Source organism: Trichomycterus rosablanca, chromosome 3 (assembly GCF_030014385.1).
Source record: "Trichomycterus rosablanca isolate fTriRos1 chromosome 3, fTriRos1.hap1, whole genome shotgun sequence".
Lineage (NCBI taxonomy): Eukaryota > Metazoa > Chordata > Actinopteri > Siluriformes > Trichomycteridae > Trichomycterus > Trichomycterus rosablanca.
Window position 1 is genome coordinate 23,395,441 of NC_085990.1, and position 20,060 is coordinate 23,415,500.

At 39.5% G+C, this 20,060-nt stretch overlaps 2 long non-coding RNA genes across 2 annotated transcripts in view; both read right to left on the reverse strand.

The window, feature by feature from the left end:
• Window positions 1-4,940: 4,940 nt before the first annotated feature.
• Window positions 4,941-20,060, reverse strand: part of LOC134310409 (uncharacterized) — a 29,374-nt gene continuing 14,254 nt past the window's right edge. The window contains exons 2-4 of the long non-coding RNA XR_010011303.1: window positions 6,399-6,511; window positions 5,335-6,317; window positions 4,941-5,050 (exon numbers count right to left, since the gene is read on the reverse strand). This is a non-coding gene — a long non-coding RNA (uncharacterized LOC134310409). The remainder of the gene's footprint in view (window positions 5,051-5,334; window positions 6,318-6,398; window positions 6,512-20,060) is intronic.
• On the reverse strand, window positions 13,271-17,501 carry LOC134310408 (uncharacterized). The gene is made up of 3 exons (XR_010011302.1): window positions 17,395-17,501; window positions 13,605-13,705; window positions 13,271-13,491 (listed from the first exon to the last, which is right to left on the reverse strand). It is a non-coding gene; the product is annotated as an uncharacterized LOC134310408 (long non-coding RNA).

Sequence of the window (20,060 nt, forward strand, 5' to 3'; positions counted from 1 at the left end):
ACGACATCACGGAGCTGGTGGATATTCGAGACTTTGCGCTCCTCCACCTTCCGCTTGAGGATGCCCCAAAGATGTTCTATTGGGTTTAGGTCTGGAGACATGCTTGGCCAGTCCATCACCTTTACCCTCAGCCTCTTCAGTAAAGCAGTGGTCGTCTTAGAGGTGTGTTTGGGGTCATTATCATGCTGGAACACTGCCCTGCGACCCAGTTTCCGGAGGGAGGGGATCATGCTCTGCTTCAGTATTTCACAGTACATATTGGAGTTCATGTGTCCCTCAATGAAATGTAACTCCCCAACACCTGCTGCACTCATGCAGCCCCAGACCATGGCATTCCCACCACCATGCTTGACTGTAGGCATGACGCACTTATCTTTGTACTCCTCACCTGATTGCCGCCACACATGCTTGAGACCATCTGAACCAAACAAATTAATCTTGGTCTCATCAGACCATAGGACATGGTTCCAGTAATCCATGTCCTTTGTTGACATGTCTTCAGCAAACTGTTTGCAGGCTTTCTTGTGTAGAGACTTCAGAAGAGGCTTCCTTCTGGGGTGACAGCCATGCAGACCAATTTGATGTAGTGTGCGGCGTATGGTCTGAGCACTGACAGGCTGACCCCCCACCTTTTCAATCTCTGCAGCAATGCTGACAGCACTCCTGCGCCTATCTTTCAAAGACAGCAGTTGGATGTGACGCTGAGCACGTGCACTCAGCTTCTTTGGACGACCAACGCGAGGTCTGTTCTGAGTGGACCCTGCTCTTTTAAAACGCTGGATGATCTTGGCCACTGTGCTGCAGCTCAGTTTCAGGGTGTTGGCAATCTTCTTGTAGCCTTGGCCATCTTCATGTAGCGCAACAATTCGTCTTTTAAGATCCTCAGAGAGTTCTTTGCCATGAGGTGCCATGTTGGAACTTTCAGTGACCAGTATGAGAGAGTGTGAGAGCTGTACTACTAAATTGAACACACCTGCTCCCTATGCACACCTGAGACCTAGTAACACTAACAAATCACATGACATTTTGGAGGGAAAATGACAAGCAGTGCTCAATTTGGACATTTAGGGGTGTAGTCTCTTAGGGGTGTACTCACTTTTGTTGCCGGTGGTTTAGACATTAATGGCTGTATATTGAGTTATTTAGAGGGAAGAGTAAATTTACACTTTTATATAAGCTGCACACAGACTACTTTTCATTGTGTCAAAGTGTCATTTTGTCAGTGTTGTCCCATGAAAAGATATACTTAAATATCTGCAGAAATGTGAGGGGTGTACTCACTTTTGTGATACACTGTATGTACAGTATCATATACATATGTATATATACTGTATATATACATATATCCAGAAATGACGAGGTGAGGAAGTAAATGATTTAGCGACATTGCCATTTGTGCTTGATGTTGGATAGTCTGAACTGACATAAACCGAGACTGCAGTCGTTAGTAGCCTGCAAACTGTGTTTAACTATTTGAGGGGTTGCCTCATCAACACAGTATGACACTGCCTATTTCCAGTTCACCTTCCCCCCACTTTTCCTGTCCAAGTTACCTTGTGTGCCAGCAGCGTTTGGCCCACATTTTTTTCTGCTTAAGTTGGGCCTCGATCAGTCAGCATGCTACAGACTGACGAGCCCTCAGATGTCGTTTTAGTGTACAAATCAGCCATGCTGGAGCCACCGCACATCTGGAGTCGACTAAAGAGTGCTAGAGTGTGAGAGAGTAAGATGAGAGAAAAAAAGGAGAGAGCAAACTCAGAAGTGAGGGGGTCTTTTTTGGCTTGAGCAAATGTGGCTGACTGCTCAATCATCCCCCATCCTTCTTCCGTTCCACTCTTTCCCTGTTCTCAAAACCTGCATTCATAATTATTAGGAAGGTTCAGTGAACTAAGATCTCAGTGTAGATTTTTTCTCAGGCATCTCTGGACAGGGTAGCTTGTAATGCCCAATCATAATTTACAAACAGTTCTTAGATCGAAGTAAGCTATCATTAAAAAAAACTTTACATTTAATGTATAAAATTGTCTAATTAAAAAATGTATAAAAGTCTCTAAAATGTCCCATTAGTGTACCTGACCATCATCTCACTAATATCTGTTACTAACTATTTTGATTGTACACATAGGCCTAAATATTAATTAATTAATTCATTTATAACCTGATTACAGAAAGTCTGGACACAGCTTAGGAGTCCATCCTGGACAGGGCGACAGTTTCATTCACTTATCCAGCATTGCTCACTCAACCATTTAACCCCAATTTCCTAATGGAAAATTAAAGTTGCCAATTTATCCACTGGTGTGGTGCCATTGTTATTTTAAAAGTGGGTGAGAACCAGTGTACCTAGAAGATAATCAAATATCGAACTCCAAGAAACTAGAGATTAGGATGAAATATTAAACCAAAATACCACCAAGGTCTAACCCCTTAATTTAAATTACACAACTGTGTCTTTATTGTTCTGATGTTCAGAATAATCATTTTTTCTAAATGTTGATTTTTGCACATTAAAAAACAGAAATAAAAAGTTTAAGCATTTCATAATAATGATTATCTGAGCCCTGAGTATTGCTGTGATACATGCTTAGATAGGATGATACGCGGGCAAAAGAATCAAATAAATTACTTCTGAGAAAAAGACAGAAGGAAAATAGAGTAAATAAAAATTTGGAAAATAGAAAAACAAAAGTCAGAAATGAAAAAATAAGGAAAAGATGAATAGATGTAAAGAAGGACAGTAAGAAAGTGTCACAAAAGAAAGAAAAAGAGAGAAAGGACAACCAAGCTCTAAAGTGTCAAGGAATTCATTGTCTGCTCTTCACCTGTTATTATTCTAGGACCCAATCAACCTGCTAGCCAGGCTGGAGCCCATGGCCATCTGGAAACGTTGCAGTGTTTATAAACTTGGCAGGGCTGCACTCTCTGGGGCCTGACCTCCCACACAAATCTGGAAACAATTAGAGCACGACAGAGTGCCTGATTACTGCTGAAAAGCTGAGCACACACCATGGTCAGCCACAGGGACGCCATACCCTAAATGCTTAAAGCAAGTACTGCATCATCATTTCACATTGACCTTAACAAATAAACAAAATTACATATTGAATATTAGATATCATCTAAAAGAACAAAAACAACAGCTACAACTCACATAGACACATTTTTTTTTTAAATTAAAGGACATGTAAGATATAACAAAAGGGCATAATGATTCATGTCAAAAGATACCAAGTTGCATTGTTATCCATGACTAAAATATGTTCATTCCAATGCATTTTGATGTATGCAAGTCTTTCACCTAAACACATGCATCCACTTTTTTGCAGCTGGTTTGTCAGAAGTCACGCTTTCTGTGTTGGTGGCAGTCAGGAAGAGCAGAGACTTTTCAGACATTCAGAAAATCCCAGCAAGTTTAGTTTTGCCCTCTCTCTCTCTCTCTTACACACACACACAACACATAACACACACAAAAAAACAGTGGCGTTCAGGGTGATTAATGCCAGCCAATGCTGTTTTAGTGAGACAACATATATTGGAAATTATTTGCAGTGTGGGTACAAGCGATTCTCCGGGGCATCCTTACCACCCTTTGGAACAGTTTACGGATTTGTGCTGCTTAATCCAGGTCAGAGTCGCAGCAAGTCTGGTTTTAAGACAAGAATACGCTGGACAAAGCATTAATCAATCTTAGGTCTTCGGCCACTGACCCTCCCCCTGAGACATCATGTCTGTGTAGATGTCTGGCTGGCTCATAACACAGCTGAGATTCGAACCCTGATCTCAGCGGTGGTGGGCTACCATAATAGGCCGCTGCGCCACCTGAGCACTCAAAGTTTTTAAAATTAGTTCATGTATTTACTCAGCAAACAATAAAATTCATGATCAGTGAGAAGATTGACGTGGTATAACTTTAAAGTTTTTTAAATAATATAAAAATAATAATAATAATATAATAATAATTTCTGCATCTTTTGTGGTGGTTTAACCATTTCAATCTACAGTTCTTTGAGCAAAGAAATAGGTTGTCAGATTTCTGATGTTTAATCTGTGTTAAATCTGTGACTGTGCATCTAATCTGTGACTGGCATAACATCATTCTGGAAAGCACCACACCCCTCTTCAATAATCATACTGGAATACTGGGACATTATTAGAAAAGTGTGTTTGCTTCAAATAGTGCACCTGTTCCTGAACAATTGTCTCATCTTGGTTAGCTGTTATACAACCATTTTATAGAATTAAGTGGGCTGAAGGTATTATTTTGCTCCCCTCCAAACATAAATACATTCAAATATACAGTACAACCCTATTTCTGGGCCAGTAAGACAAAATGCCATGTTACAAACCAGAAATGTTAGGACATATTGTTAAATAAAATAAAAACAACAATCTGTACTCTTCAAACCTCTCAAACTGTCAAAAGTACATATATGCAAGTCACCCATGGCGTGGTCACTGATGCACCCTTATACCATATCAGATGCTGGCCTTTGCACCTTTCGCTGATAACAGACCTGATGCCCCCTTTCTTCTTTGGCAAAGTGAATTCAGCATCTGTTTTCTCTGAAAATAACCTTAAAGAGGGACACATCTGTCCACAGCACACATTTCCAATATACAAGCTCAAGCACAGAGAATTCAGCGGTGTTTCTACATAGAATTGATGATGATGGTTTGATACATTGATGAAATTTCATGCAATGCCGTCATAAAGGTCCCGCACATTTATATGTGATATCTGGAGCTGAAATTTCCGGAACTGAACAGTATCGTCAGGCACCTCAAATTGTGCGTCTACATAGGTGCCCGGCTGGCCGATAGCAAAGCTATTTGGAATTGTAAAGAAAAACTGACAACACTCATTTGTGAATTATTAATAACAGTTAAAAGACAATATTAACTATTTATTGTTTCAACTAATCAACTTTATGGTGTCCATTTTGCATACTTGAGTATTTGCTTACATTTCTAGATGCAGCAACCAAGGTCATGGGCATTCAATACGGTTTCTTCTCTCAATCTCTTGTTTGTGATGTTTCCAATAAAAAACCTGTAAAAGACAGTTTACTTATAACTTATTTTTGATTTTGAAATTTGGTTTGTAAGAAAGTTTACTAATCAGACCAAATAGGCTCCTCCTCTTATATACAGAATTATGCATCTTATATGCATCGTTTATACGTATATTACATACGTTTTTTGGAATGGCAACCTGGCCATTTATTCCAGCTTGAAAACAACTCTGGAAGAGGTGTTTATAACTACAACCCCAAATCAGAAAAAGTTGGGACAGCATGGTAAATGCAAATAATAAAAAAACACAGAGTTTCTTACATTTCCTTTGACTTTTATTTCATTGCAGACAGGATGAACCTGAGATATTTCATGTTTTGTCTGGTCAACTTCATTTCATTTATTAATAAACATCAATTCCTGCATTTCAGGCCTGCAACACATTCCAAAAAAAGTTGGGACAGTAAAGCATTTACCACTTTGTAATGTTGCCATTCCTTTTCACCACACTTAAAAGATGTTTTGGCACAGAGGATACCAAGCGATTTAGTGTTTCAGCTTTTATTTTGTCCCATTCTTACTGCAAACACGTCTTAAGGTCAGGACAGGCAGGCAGGCCAGTCCAGTACCCGTACCCTCTTCCTCCGCAGCCATGCCTTTGTAATGTGTGCAGCATGTGGTTTTGCATTGTCTTGTTGAAAACTGCATGGACGTCCCTGGAAAAGATGACGTCTTGAAGGCAGCATATGTTGTGCTAAGATCTCAATGTACTTTTCGGCATTAATGCTGTCATCACAGAAGTGTAAATGACCTTTGCCAAGGGCACTGACACAGCCCCATACCATGACAGACCCTGGCTTTTGGACTTGTTGCTGATAACAGTCTGGATGGTCCTTTTCGACTTTGGTCCGGAGCACACGGCATCCATTTTTTCCAAAAAAGACCTGGAATGCTGATTCATCTGACCACAATACATGTTTCCACTGTGTGATGGTCCATCTAGATGCCTCAGAGCCCAGAGAAGTCGATGCCGCTTCTGGACATGGTTAACATGAGGATTCTTTTTTGTACAGTAAAGTTTTAAGTGGCATTTGTGCATGTAATTCAGTATTGTAGTGCTTGACAAAGGTTTGCCAAAGTAATCCCTTGCCCATGTTGTTATATCAGCTATTGTTGAGTGGCAGTTCTTGATGCAGTGCCGTCTGAGGGATCGAAGATCACGGGTGTTCAGCTTAACTTGTGCCCTTGGCTTTTGTGCACTGAAATTTCTCCCGATTCCTTGAATGGTTTAATGATATTATTCACTGTAGAGGAAGAAAAATGCAAATCATTTCCAATCTTTCTTTGAGTTACATTGTTTTTAAACATTTCAATAATTTTCTCACACATTTGTTGACAAACTGGAGATCCTCTGGCCATCTTTGCTCATTAAAGACTCAGCCTTTCCTGGATGCTGCTTCTGTACCAAACCATGATTACAATCACCTGTTGACATCTCCTGTTTGGAATCACATCATTATTTAGTTTTTTTCACCTCATTACTAGCCCTGAATTGCCCCTGTCCCAACTTTTTTTGAAATGTGTCGCAGGCCTGAAAAGCAGGAATGGAGGTATATTAACAAATGATGTGAATTTGAGCAGACAAAACATGAAATATCTTGGGTTCAAACTGTCTGCAATCAAACAGAAGTCAAAGTAAATGTAAGGAACACTGCATTTTTATTTCATTTACATTTTCCATTCTGTCCCAACTTTTTTGGGGGTTGTAAATATAAAATGATGAAATTATAAAAATCACTTGTTTTGGAACTTTTCACAGATGAATAGGTGAAACATGATTGGGTATAAATGTGCATTATCGAAGTCTGTGGTTATTTTTGCGCCTATACTTTTGGGACATTTATCCTATACAGATTCCAGTCTATATTATTGATGATGATAAACAATAGAAACTGTTTAGCAGTGAGGCACAAATTTCAATTTCTTATACAAAAATGATAATGACATTAACTTGTGACCAATTTAGTTTTTTTACGATTTTATTTATGCTGAACATTACAGACATAATAAGATTTAAGTTTATTACAAGTGCACTATTTTGTTTTTAATTAGTGTTGTGTAAGTAAACATCTTAAGGCTTAAAAAAGTAATGTATGTAAGAAACACCAACATAAAGAGAACATGCTAAAGTTCACATTTACAATATCTGAAGCTCACACTTAAACCTGGTCCCTGTAGCTGTGTGGCAACACAATACCTGCTTTAGTTTATATTAAGACTTTTTCTCTGCTTCTTGGTTAAAATAAATGTTACATCGTTTACAGCATGCTTGTACTGCCTGATTTGTGTTTACTTGTACACTTCAAGAGAAAGGTCAAACTGTTATTCATCTGTACATACACTATTTGTGCAAAAGTATTGGTGTTTCATTCAGGTGTTTCTTTTAGTCTCATTGCCACAAGTGTATATAATTAAACACCTAACAATGCGGTCTGTCTTTACAAACATTTGTGAAAGAATAGGTCTTTCTAAAAAGATCACTAAACTTAAGTGTGTTACTCTAATTGGATGCCACTGTTGCAACTAGTCAGTTTATACTATTTCTTCCCGCTTAGATATTCCATTATCAAATGTGAGGGGTACTATTAAAAAGTAGAAGTGTTTAGGAACCACAGCAACTCAAGTAAAGTTACAGAGCAGGGTCACCAAGTACTGAGGCATTTACATCATCACAAAAACTGGCTTGGGTTTCCATGGCCATGCTTATCAAACACCTTTGGAGTGAACTAGAACCGAGATTACGAACCAGGCCCTTTCATCCAACAGTGTCTGACCTCACAAATGCTTTTCTGGATGAATAGGCAAAATTTCCCACAGACACACTCCAAAATCTTGTAGAAAGCCTTCCCAGAAGAGTGTAAGCTGTTATAGCTACAAAGTGGGAGCAGCTCCATATTAATGCCCATGGATTTACAATGGGATGTCCTACAAGCTCCTGTGGGTGTAATGCGTAGGTGTTCTGAAACTTTTGTTTATATGGTGTATGTGGTGAAAAAGAGCGAGAGCAACAGGACCTGGCATATGTGTGAAGTGACAGAGGAAAACTCAGGGCAGTGTCCATCCTGTCTGACACTTCCTGTCCACAGTTCTGTCTAAATCTAACTTGAAGCAAAGCTTTAACATGCATTTGTCTACAGGTCATTAGTATCTGTTCATTTTTTGCCAACTGCATCCTCAAGTGTGTATGAAATTTTTTGCAGTTGCATTTTTATGAATTTGAATTCATAAAACTTTGTAAACAATAGTTGTAATTTTTCCTTGTTGTAAAAACAATAAAACAATAATAAACCATGCCTCAAATATAAGACAAAAACACTGTACAAACCCAGTTACAAACAAGTGGGACAGTGAGTAAATGCTAATAAAAGTCTGCCCAGTTAGGAAGCATAAGCGATTGTGAATCAAGTTCACCTGCTTTGGCGCAAATGAAAGTGACAACAGGTGCACCGGAGCGGCAACAGCACGACAACCACCAAAAAGGGAATGGTTTTGCAGGTGGTGGCCACAGACAAATACTCTCTCCTTATCCTTCCTGACCGATTCTTCTCTAGTTTTGTGTTTTGCTAGTGTGCTTGTCACTACTGGTAGCATGAAGCATTACCTGCAGCTCTTTCAGGTTGCACAGGTAGTCCAGCTCCTCCAGGATGGCACATAGATATGTGCTGTCGCAAGAACGTTTTCTGTGTCTCCCAGCACAGTCTCAATAGCAAGGAGGAGATACCAGAACACAGGCTATTACATGAGGAGAGCAGGACAGGGCTGTAGAAGGGCATCAACCCAGCAGCAGGACTGGTATCTGCTCCTTTGTGCAAGGAGGAACAGGGGGAGCACTGCCAGAGCCCTACAAAGTGACCTCCAGTGGGCTACTGATGTGCATGTTTCTGAACAAACTGTCAGAAACAGACTCCATGAGGGTGGCATGACAGCCCGACATCCTCTAGTGCAGCGATTCTCAACTGGTGGGTCACAGCTTGTAAAAATAAAAAACATTCAAAAAAATTTAAAAATAATTAATGCTCATCTGATTTTGTACTCGTCTTTTATCTGGAAAAAAAAGAGACAGAGAGAGGCACGCATCAGACGTGCACAGCATTCTCGTTGCCATGGTAACCACCATTCGTTTGCCGGTGTTACGGAGAATTCAGTTCCCCCTGTTTCCCCTTTAACGCGCATGTGCAAAAATCATGACGTTTTTTTCAGTCGCTTCGTTGAGCGTCGGTTTATTTGGAATATGTATTTATAGCGGTATGTTCTTTTCACATTTCATGTTGTATGTTAGGTAGTTTGTGATTAAATACATACTTTAAAGTACTGAGTGAACTACTGTCAGAGGTTTTATTGCTCCACCGCAAGTCAGAGGTTTTCACACTGCTGTCTTCAGCCTTGCTGTCAATCAACTAGAATTAACGTGTCAGATTTATTTGTAAATAAATCCTAATACAGGACATGCTCTTATTCACACACTAGTTTAAGGTTATTCATCTCAGCTGCACTACCATTTACTTTCAAGAATAGTTTCATTCATGGTGATCTCTCGTTCATTTAAACTTCACAAACTGCATCCATGTGATTTTAAAATTAACAAACAGTATGTAGAACAAGTTTAACCTATAGATCAGTCCATTACACTAAAAACACAGGGGGGAACACATTTACCTGGAGACCTGGGGAATATGGTTCCCCACATGTATATCACTGTGTGTGTAATTATAAAACACTACAGTGATGCTGGTGATGTATTTACCTGTTGTTATTATGTAGAACAAGTTTAATCTATAGATCAGTCCATTACACTAACAACACAGGGGGGAACACATTTACCTGGAGACCTGGGGAATATGGTTCCCCACATGTATATCACTGTGTGTGTAATTATAAAACACTACAGTGATGCTGGTGATGTTAACTGTTGTTATTATGTAGAACAAGTTTAACCTATAGATCAATCCATTACACTAACAACACAGGGGGGAACACATTTACCTGGAGAATATGGTTCCCCACATGTATATCACTGTGTGTGTAATTATAAAACACTACAGTGATGCTGGTGATGTATTTCACTGTTGTTATTATGTAGAACAAGTTTAACCCATAGACCAGTCCATTATACTAACAACACAGGGGGGAACACATTTACCTGGAGAATATGGTTCCCCACATGTATATCACTGTGTGTGTAATTATAAAACACTACAGTGATGCTGGTGATGTATTTAACTGTTGTTATTATGTAGAACAAGTTTAACCTATAGACCAGTCCATTATACTAACAACACAGGGGGGAACACATTTACCTGGAGACCTGGAAAAAATGGTTCCCCACATGTATATCACTGTGTGTGTAATTATAAAACACTACAGTGATGCTGGTGATGTATTTAACTGTTGTTATTATGTAGAACAAGTTTAACCTATAGATCAGTCCATTATACTAACAACACAGGGGGGAACAGATTTACCTGGAGACCTGGGGAATATGGTTCCCCACATGTATATCACTGTGTGTGTAATTATAAAACACTACAGTGATGCTGGTGATGTATTTAACTGTTGTTATTATGTAGAACAAGTTTAACCTATAGATCAGTCCATTATACTAACAACACAGGGGGGAACACATTTACCTGGAGACCTGGAAAAAATGGTTCCCCACATGTATATCACTGTGTGTGTAATTATAAAACACTACAGTGATGCTGGTGATGTATTTAACTGTTGTTATTATGTAGAACAAGTTTAACCTATAGATCAGTCCATTATACTAACAACACAGGGGGGAACACATTTACCTGGAGACCTGGAAAAAATGGTTCCCCACATGTATATCACTGTGTGTGTAATTATAAAACACTACAGTGATGCTGGTGATGTATTTAACTGTTGTTATTATGTAGAACAAGTTTAACCTATAGATCAGTCCATTATACTAAAAACACAGGGGGGAACACATTTACCTGGAGACCTGGAAAAAATGGTTCCCCACATGTATATCACTGTGTGTGTAATTATAAAACACTACAGTGATGCTGGTGATGTATTTAACTGTTGTTATTATGTAGAACAAGTTTAACCTATAGATCAGTCCATTATACTAACAACACAGGGGGGAACACATTTACCTGGAGACCTGGAAAAAATGGTTCCCCACATGTACAGTGTATCACAAAAGTGAGTACACCCCTCACATTTCTGCAAATATTTTATTATATCTTTTCATGGGACAACACTATAGAAATAAAACTTGGATATAACTTAGAGTAGTCAGTGTACAGCTTGTATAGCAGTGTAGATTTACTGTCTTCTGAAAATAACTCAACACACAGCCATTAATGTCTAAATAGCTGGCAACATAAGTGAGTACACTCCACAGTGAACATGTCCAAATTGTGCCCAAAGTGTCAATATTTTGTGTGACCACCATTATTATCCAGCACTGCCTTAACCCTCCTGGGCATGGAATTCACCAGAGCTGCACAGGTTGCTACTGGAATCCTCTTCCACTCCTCCATGATGACATCACGGAGCTGGTGGATGTTAGACACCTTGAACTCCTCCACCTTCCACTTGAGGATGCGCCACAGGTGCTCAATTGGGTTTAGTCCATTACCTTTACCTTCAGCTTCCTCAGCAAGGCAGTTGTCATCTTGGAGGTTGTGTTTGGGGTCGTTATCCTGTTGGAAAACTGCCATGAGGCCCAGTTTTCGAAGGGAGGGGATCATGCTCTGTTTCAGAATGTCACAGTACATGTTGGAATACATGTTTCCCTCAATGAACTGCAGCTCCCCAGTGCCAGCAACACTCATGCAGCCCAAGATCATGATGCTACCACCACCATGCTTGACTGTAGGCAAGATACAGTTGTCTTGGTACTTCTCACCAGGGCGCCGCCACACATGCTGGACACCATCTGAGCCAAACAAGTTTATCTTGGTCTCGTCAGACCACAGGGCATTCCAGTAATCCATGTTCTTGGACTGCTTGTCTTCAGCAAACTGTTTGCGGGCTTTCTTGTGCGTCAGCTTCCTTCTGGGATGACGACCATGCAGACCGAGTTGATGCAGTGTGCGGCATATGGTCTGAGCACTGACAGGCTGACCTCCCACGTCTTCAACCTCTGCAGCAATGCTGGCAGCACTCATGTGTCTATTTTTTAAAGCCAACCTCTGGATATGACGCCGAACACGTGGACTCAACTTCTTTGGTCGACCCTGGCGAAGCCTGTTCCGAGTGGAACCTGTCCTGGAAAACCGCTGTATGACCTTGGCCACCATGCTGTAGCTCAGTTTCAGGGTGTTAGCAATCTTCTTAGAGCCCAGGCCATCTTTGTGGAGAGCAACAATTCTATTTCTCACATCCTCAGAGAGTTCTTTGCCATGAGGTGCCATGTTGAATATCCAGTGGCCAGTATGAGAGAATTGTACCCAAAACACCAAATTTAACAGCCCTGCTCCCCATTTACACCTGGGACCTTGACACATGACACCAGGGAGGGACAACGACACATTTGGGCACAATTTGGACATGTTCACTGTGGGGTGTACTCACTTATGTTGCCAGCTATTTAGACATTAATGGCTGTGTGTTAAGTTATTTTCAGAAGACAGTAAATCTACACTGCTATACAAGCTGTACACTGACTACTCTAAGTTATATCCAAGTGTCATGTCTATAGTGTTGTCCCATCAAAAGATATAATAAAATATTTGCAGAAATGTGAGGGGTGTACTCACTTTTGTGATACACTGTATATCACTGTGTGTGTAATTATAAAACACTACAGTGATGCTGGTGATGTTAACTGTTGTTATTATGTAGAACAAGTTTAACCTATAGATCAATCCATTACACTAACAACACAGGGGGGAACACATTTACCTGGAGACCTGGGGAATATGGTTCCCCACATGTATATCACTGTGTGTGTAATTATAAAACACTACAGTGATGCTGGTGATGTATTTAACTGTTGTTATTATGTAGAACAAGTTTAACCTATAGATCAGTCCATTATACTAAAAACACAGGGGGGAACACATTTACCTGAAGACCTGGAGAATATGGTTCCCCACATGTATATCACTGTGATGATTCTTTTTTTTTTTAATGCAAACTACAGGCACACACACATTTTAAGAACAAAATATCTGTATTAGAAATTAGTGTTAAACTAAATTATGCATATATTACAATTATGCAAATATATAATAAAGAAATCCACCTCAATGCAAATTAAAACTTAAATACATATTTATAGCTTAATAGAAATATATATATTTTTAAACGAAATAAAATAAAATCTGGGATGGTGCCCTGGGATTGACTAGCATCACATCCATAGTGCACTCCTGCCGTACGTCCAGTTTCCCCAGGAACAGTTCTGGATCCTCCACGGCCATGACCAGGATAAAGCAGTTACTAAACAGAAATGAATGATTAATTTACTATCTACTTTATAAATAAACTAAAAGAGCAACATAAAATAAAATACAGCAACAAGCAAACTTTTTAGAAATAACATCCCAGTTAACCTTGGTCTAATCTTCAGTACATGCCAGACAATGAAGGTCTTCCTCTACTGGTGGGTTGCCAACACATGACTGGTGGTACCATCTGTCACATCCATCACAGGCTATAATAGATAGATCACTTTATTAATCCCAGAGGGAAAGTCAAGGACATACATATATAATAGCATGGTGCAATGAAAAAGCCAATAAAATTAAGGCATTATTACTATTTCTTTGGTACCACCAGTCATGTGTTGGCAACCCACCAGTAGAGGAAGACCTTCATTGTCTGGCATGTACTGAAGATTAGACCAAGGTTAACTGGGATGTTATTTCTAAAAAGTTTGCTTGTTGCTGTATTTTATTTTATGTTGCTCTTTTAGTTTATTTATAAAGTAGATAGTAAATTAATCATTCATTTCTGTTTAGTAACTGCTTTATCCTGGTCATGGCCGTGGAGGATCCAGAACTGTTCCTGGGGAAACTGGACGTACGGCAGGAGTGCACTATGGATGTGATGCTAGTCAATCCCAGGGCACCATCCCAGATTTTATTTTATTTCGTTTAAAAATATATATATTTCTATTAAGCTATAAATATGTACAGTGTATCACAAAAGTGAGTACACCCCTCACATTTCTGCAGATATTTAAGTATATCTTTTCATGGGACAACACTGACAAAATGACACTTTGACACAATGAAAAGTAGTCTGTGTGCAGCTTATATAACAGTGTAAATTTATTCTTCCCTCAAAATAACTCAATATACAGCCATTAATGTCTAAACCACCGGCAACAAAAGTGAGTACACCCCTTAATGAAAGTTCCTGAAGTGTCAATATTTTGTGTGGCCACCATTATTTCCCAGAACTGCCTTAACTCTCCTGGGCATGGAGTTTACCAGAGCTTCACAGGTTGCCACTGGAATGCTTTTCCACTCCTCCATGACGACATCACGGAGCTGGCGGATATTCGAGACTTTGCACTCCTCCACCTTCCGCTTGAGGATGCCCCAAAGATGTTCGATTGGGTTTAGGTCTGGAGACATGCTTGGCCAGTCCATCACCTTTACCCTCAGCCTCTTCAATAAAGCAGTGGTCGTCTTAGAGGTGTGTTTGGGGTCATTATCATGCTGGAACACTGCCCTGCGACCCAGTTTCCGGAGGGAGGGGATCATGCTCTGCTCAGTATTTCACAGTACATATTGGAGTTCATGTGTCCCTCAATGAAATGTAACTCCCCAACACCTGCTGCACTCATGCAGCCCCAGACCATGGCATTCCCACCACCATGCTTGACTGTAGGCATGACACACTTATCTTTGTACTCCTCACCTGATTGCCGCCACACATGCTTGAGACCATCTGAACCAAACAAATTAATCTTGGTCTCATCAGACCATAGGACATGGTTCCAGTAATCCATGTCCTTTGTTGACATGTCTTCAGCAAACTGTTTGCGGGCTTTCTTGTGTAGAGACTTCAGAAGAGGCTTCCTTCTGGGGTGACAGCCATGCAGACCAATTTTATGTAGTGTGCGGCGTATGGTCTGAGCACTGACAGGCTGACCCCCCACCTTTTCAATCTCTGCAGCAATGCTGACAGCACTCCTGCGCCTATCTTTCAAAGACAGCAGTTGGATGTGACGCTGAGCACGTGCACTCAGCTTCTTTGGACGACCAACGCGAGGTCTGTTCTGAGTGGACCCTGCTCTTTTAAAACGCTGGATGATCTTGGCCACTGTGCTGCAGCTCAGTTTCAGGGTGTTGGCCATCTTCATGTAGCGCAACAATTCGTCTTTTAAGATCCTCAGAGAGTTCTTTGCCATGAGGTGCCATGTTGGAACTTTCAGTGACCAGTATGAGAGAGTGTGAGAGCTGTACTACTAAATTGAACACACCTGCTCCCTATGCACACCTGAGACCTAGTAACACTAACAAATCACATGACATTTTGGAGGGAAAATGACAAGCAGTGCTCAATTTGGACATTTAGGGGTGTAGTCTCTTAGGGGTGTACTCACTTTTGTTGCCGGTGGTTTAGACATTAATGGCTGTATATTGAGTTATTTTGAGGGAAGAATAAATTTACACTGTTATATAAGCTGCACACAGACTACTTTTCATTGTGTCAAAGTGTCATTTTGTCAGTGTTGTCCCATGAAAAGATATACTTAAATATCTGCAGAAATGTGAGGGGTGTACTCACTTTTGTGATACACTGTATTTAAGTTTTAATTTGCATTGAGGTGGATTTCTTTATTATATATTTGCATAATTGTAATATATGCATAATTTAGTTTAACACTAATTTCTAATACAGATATTTTGTTCTTAAAATGTGTGTGTGCCTGTAGTTTGCATTAAAAAAAAAAAGAATCATCACAGTGATATACATGTGGGGAACCATATTCTCCAGGTCTTCAGGTAAATGTGTTCCCCCCTGTGTTTTTAGTATAATGGACTGATCTATAGGTTAAACTTGTTCTACATAATAACAACAGTTAAATACATCACCAGCATCACTGTAGTGTTTTATAATTACACACACAGTGATATACATGTGGGGAACCATATTCCCCAGGTCTTCAGGTAAATGGGTTCCCCCCCTGTGTTTTTAGTATAATGGACTGATCTATAGGTTAAACTTGTTCTACATAATAACAACAGTTAAATACATCACCAGCATCACTGTAGTGTTTTATAATTACACACACAGTGATATACATGTGGGGAACCATTTTTTCCAGGTCTCCAGGTAAATGTGTTCCCCCCTGTGTTGTTAGTATAATGGACTGGTCTATAGGTTAAACTTGTTCTACATAATAACAACAGTTAAATACATCACCAGCATCACTGTAGTGTTTTATAATTACACACACAGTAATATACATGTGGGGAACCATATTCTCCAGGTCTCCAGGTAAATGTGTTAACCCCCTGTGTTGTTAGTATAATGGACTGATCTATAGGTTAAACTTGTTCTACATAATAACAACAGTTAAATACATCACCAGCATCACTGTAGTATTTTATAATTACACACACAGTGATATACATGTGGGGAACCATATTCTCCAGGTAAATGTGTTCCCCCCTGTGTTGTTAGTATAATGGACTGATCTATAGGTTAAACTTGTTCTACATAATAACAACAGTTAAATACATCACCAGCATCACTGTAGTGTTTTATAATTACACACACAGTGATATACATGTGGGGAACCATATTCTCCAGGTAAATGTGTTCCCCCGTGTTGTTAGTGTAATGGATTGATCTATAGGTTAAACTTGTTCTACATAATAACAACAGTTAACATCACCAGCATCACTGTAGTGTTTTATAATTACACACACAGTAATATACATGTGGGGAACCATATTCCCCAGGTCTCCAGGTAAATGTGTTCCCCCCTGTGTTGTTAGTATAATGGACTGATCTATAGGTTAAACTTGTTCTACATACTGTTTGTTAATTTTAAAATCACATGGATGCAGTTTGTGAAGTTTAAATGAACGAGAGAGATCACCATGAATGAAACTATTCTTGAAAGTAAATGGTAGTGCAGCTGAGATGAATAACCTTAAACTAGTGTGTGAATAAGAGCATGTCCTGTATTAGGATTTATTTACAAATAAATCTGACACGTTAATTCTAGTTGATTGACAGCAAGGCTGAAGACAGCAGTGTGAAAACCTCTGACTTGCGGTGGAGCAATAAAACCTCTGACAGTAGTTCACTCAGTACTTTAAAGTATGTATTTAATCACAAACTACCTAACATACAACATGAAATGTGAAAAGAACATACCGCTATAAATACATATTCCAAATAAACCGACGCTCAACGAAGCGACTGAAAAAAACGTCATGATTTTTGCACATGCGCGTTAAAGGGGAAACAGGGGGAACTGAATTCTCCGTAACACCTGTTCCCTTCTCTTTAAATTTGTGATGATGTTCGGAGGCAAGATGGCGAAACGCAAATAAAACCCGGAGTATTTGAAATGTGGATTTTCGTTCATTGAGGACAAACACGGACAGAAACCCCAGTGTGTTATTTGTAATGAAGTGCTGGCACATGAGAGCATGAAACCACCCAAACTAATGCGACATTTACAAACGAAACATCCCGCATGTAAAGACAAGCCGGTGGAGTTTTTTCAAAGACGACTTCATGAGCTGAAGGTATCACAGAAGTGTCTGACAGCATCTTGCTCCAAACAAGAACATGCAATCCGGGCGTCTTACCTATCTTTGTGAAAGTGGCTTTTCTACCTTGGTCCAGCTCAAGTCAAAGCAGAGAAACAGGTTGAACACTGAGCATGATCTGAGAGTAACTCTGTCTACTGTCACCCCAGACTTTGAAACTCTGATCAGAAGTAAAGTACATGCCCAACTGTCTCACTGACTTCCACAAAAGACAGGTTAGGTGAAAGCATCTTGTTTTGTAGCCTTATTTATTTTATGCAGTTTTGATATTTAAATTTATTGTAGTAACTTTTATACATGCAGTTGGCATGGTCCTCCTCAGTTTCTTTAAAAAATTGCTCTGACTGGTTTGGTGGTCTGGGGAGGCATATCCTTGGAGGGTCACACGTGATAGCCAACGGTACCCTGAATGCTGTTAGGTACAGAGATTGTCAGACTTTACGCTGCTGGAGTGGGCCCTGGGTTCCTCCTGGTGTAGGACAATGAATGCCCACTCATGTGTGTAGGCAGTTTCAGGATGATAAAGGCATTGATGCCATTGACTGGCCCTCACCAGACCTGAATCCAATTGAGAACCTCTGGGACTTTATATATCAGTGCATCCAACTGCCAAGTCGTGGCACAGACTGTCCAGGAGCTCACTGATGCCCTGATTCAGGTCTGGGAGGACATCCCCCAGGACACCATCCACTGTCTTATCAGGAGCATGCCCAGATGTTGCTGGGAATGCATACAGGCACGTGGGGCCATACACACTACTGAGTAACATTATGAGCTGCCGTGATGAAATTCACGGAAACTGGATGAGCTTCTAATTTCAATGTTTTACTTTGATTTTTGGTATGAATTTAAATCCAGTCCTTCATGGGTTGATGATTTTGGTTTTCATTGACTGTTGTTATGTCATTTTCTTCTTAACTAATTACACAATTTATATCAGTATCAATTTATATTAGTTCCATCCAGCAAGAATGGGGGACAATCCACTTTCACAAACTACAACAACTGGTGATACAACGAACAACTGGAAACTACAACACCAATACAACGATTACAGAAAGTAGGAATATTAAAAGAAGTGTAATGCTACACAGTGATAAATATGCCTGCTTTTTTGGAATGTGTTACAGCTGTTACATTTAGATGAAAGTGTTAATAAACAAAAACATGTACTGTATTAAATCCAATATGAATTAAAATGATTTATTATTCCTGTCTGTTGTTTTTTAAACTTTTCTTACTTCCCCTATATCTTTGCAATTGGATTTGTAGTTTTCATCCCATTATAAAACACATTGATTAATCAATTTCAAATCTGTGTAAACAAATATTTATTATATATTTATAACTGGTAGAACCTTATCAAAAATGTCTGTAGCTTTGCATAGGACATGGACAATGTTAAGGAGTATGAGAAATATCTGGGGTTCCTGTCATTAAAAGTCCTTTTCAGTCACAGGATTTCAAATTATTTTGTACATTTGACAAGCATTTTTTTTAATTTTTTATTTCATTGTCCTTTAAACAAAACATTTCTTAGACAAAGGTACAGGTTTTTCTTAGTTGTCCTCATATAAACAATAGTTTGTTAAGAGTATTTTAGTGTGTTTCTTTTAGTAAATACATAAGCAGGGATTTTGTTTTTCTTTTGTGTGTGACATTTTGCTTTGGATGCACCTCTTCAATGTGCCAGGTGGTGGCAACAAGACCCAAGTTCTCACTCACCTGCATGCAGAACTTACCCATCCACCTGTGTGCACAGAATTTGAATTCATAAAATAGAACCACAATTTACATTGTATTGTCAAGACAAAAAACAAGCTATGAAGTCCAAGGTATAAGTGTCTGAGGACTGTAGATCACAGTTCACAGAATCTATTATCCAATTTGACAAAGCTGCCATAGGATCTGCCTTCAAAATGAGGTACACAGTCCATATTGCAGCATGCAAAGCTTGTAAAAAAGTATCTCAGAAGATCCACAAAGTTGAATCAGTTCATCTGGACACAAGTTTGTTGTAGAGATACGTTTCGTCACTCAATCCGAATGACTTCTTCAGTCTGACTGAAGAAGTCATTCGGATTGAGTGACGAAACGTATCTCTACAACAAACTTGTGTCCAGATGAACTGATTCAACTTTGTGGATTTGTGTACCTGGATTATTGAGCATGCATCAACATATCTCAGAAGACTTGCATCAGTAATTGCTAGCAAAGAGGCTGCTAAAATTGATTGAACTCCAAAGACTTGTTTTTATTTCATCA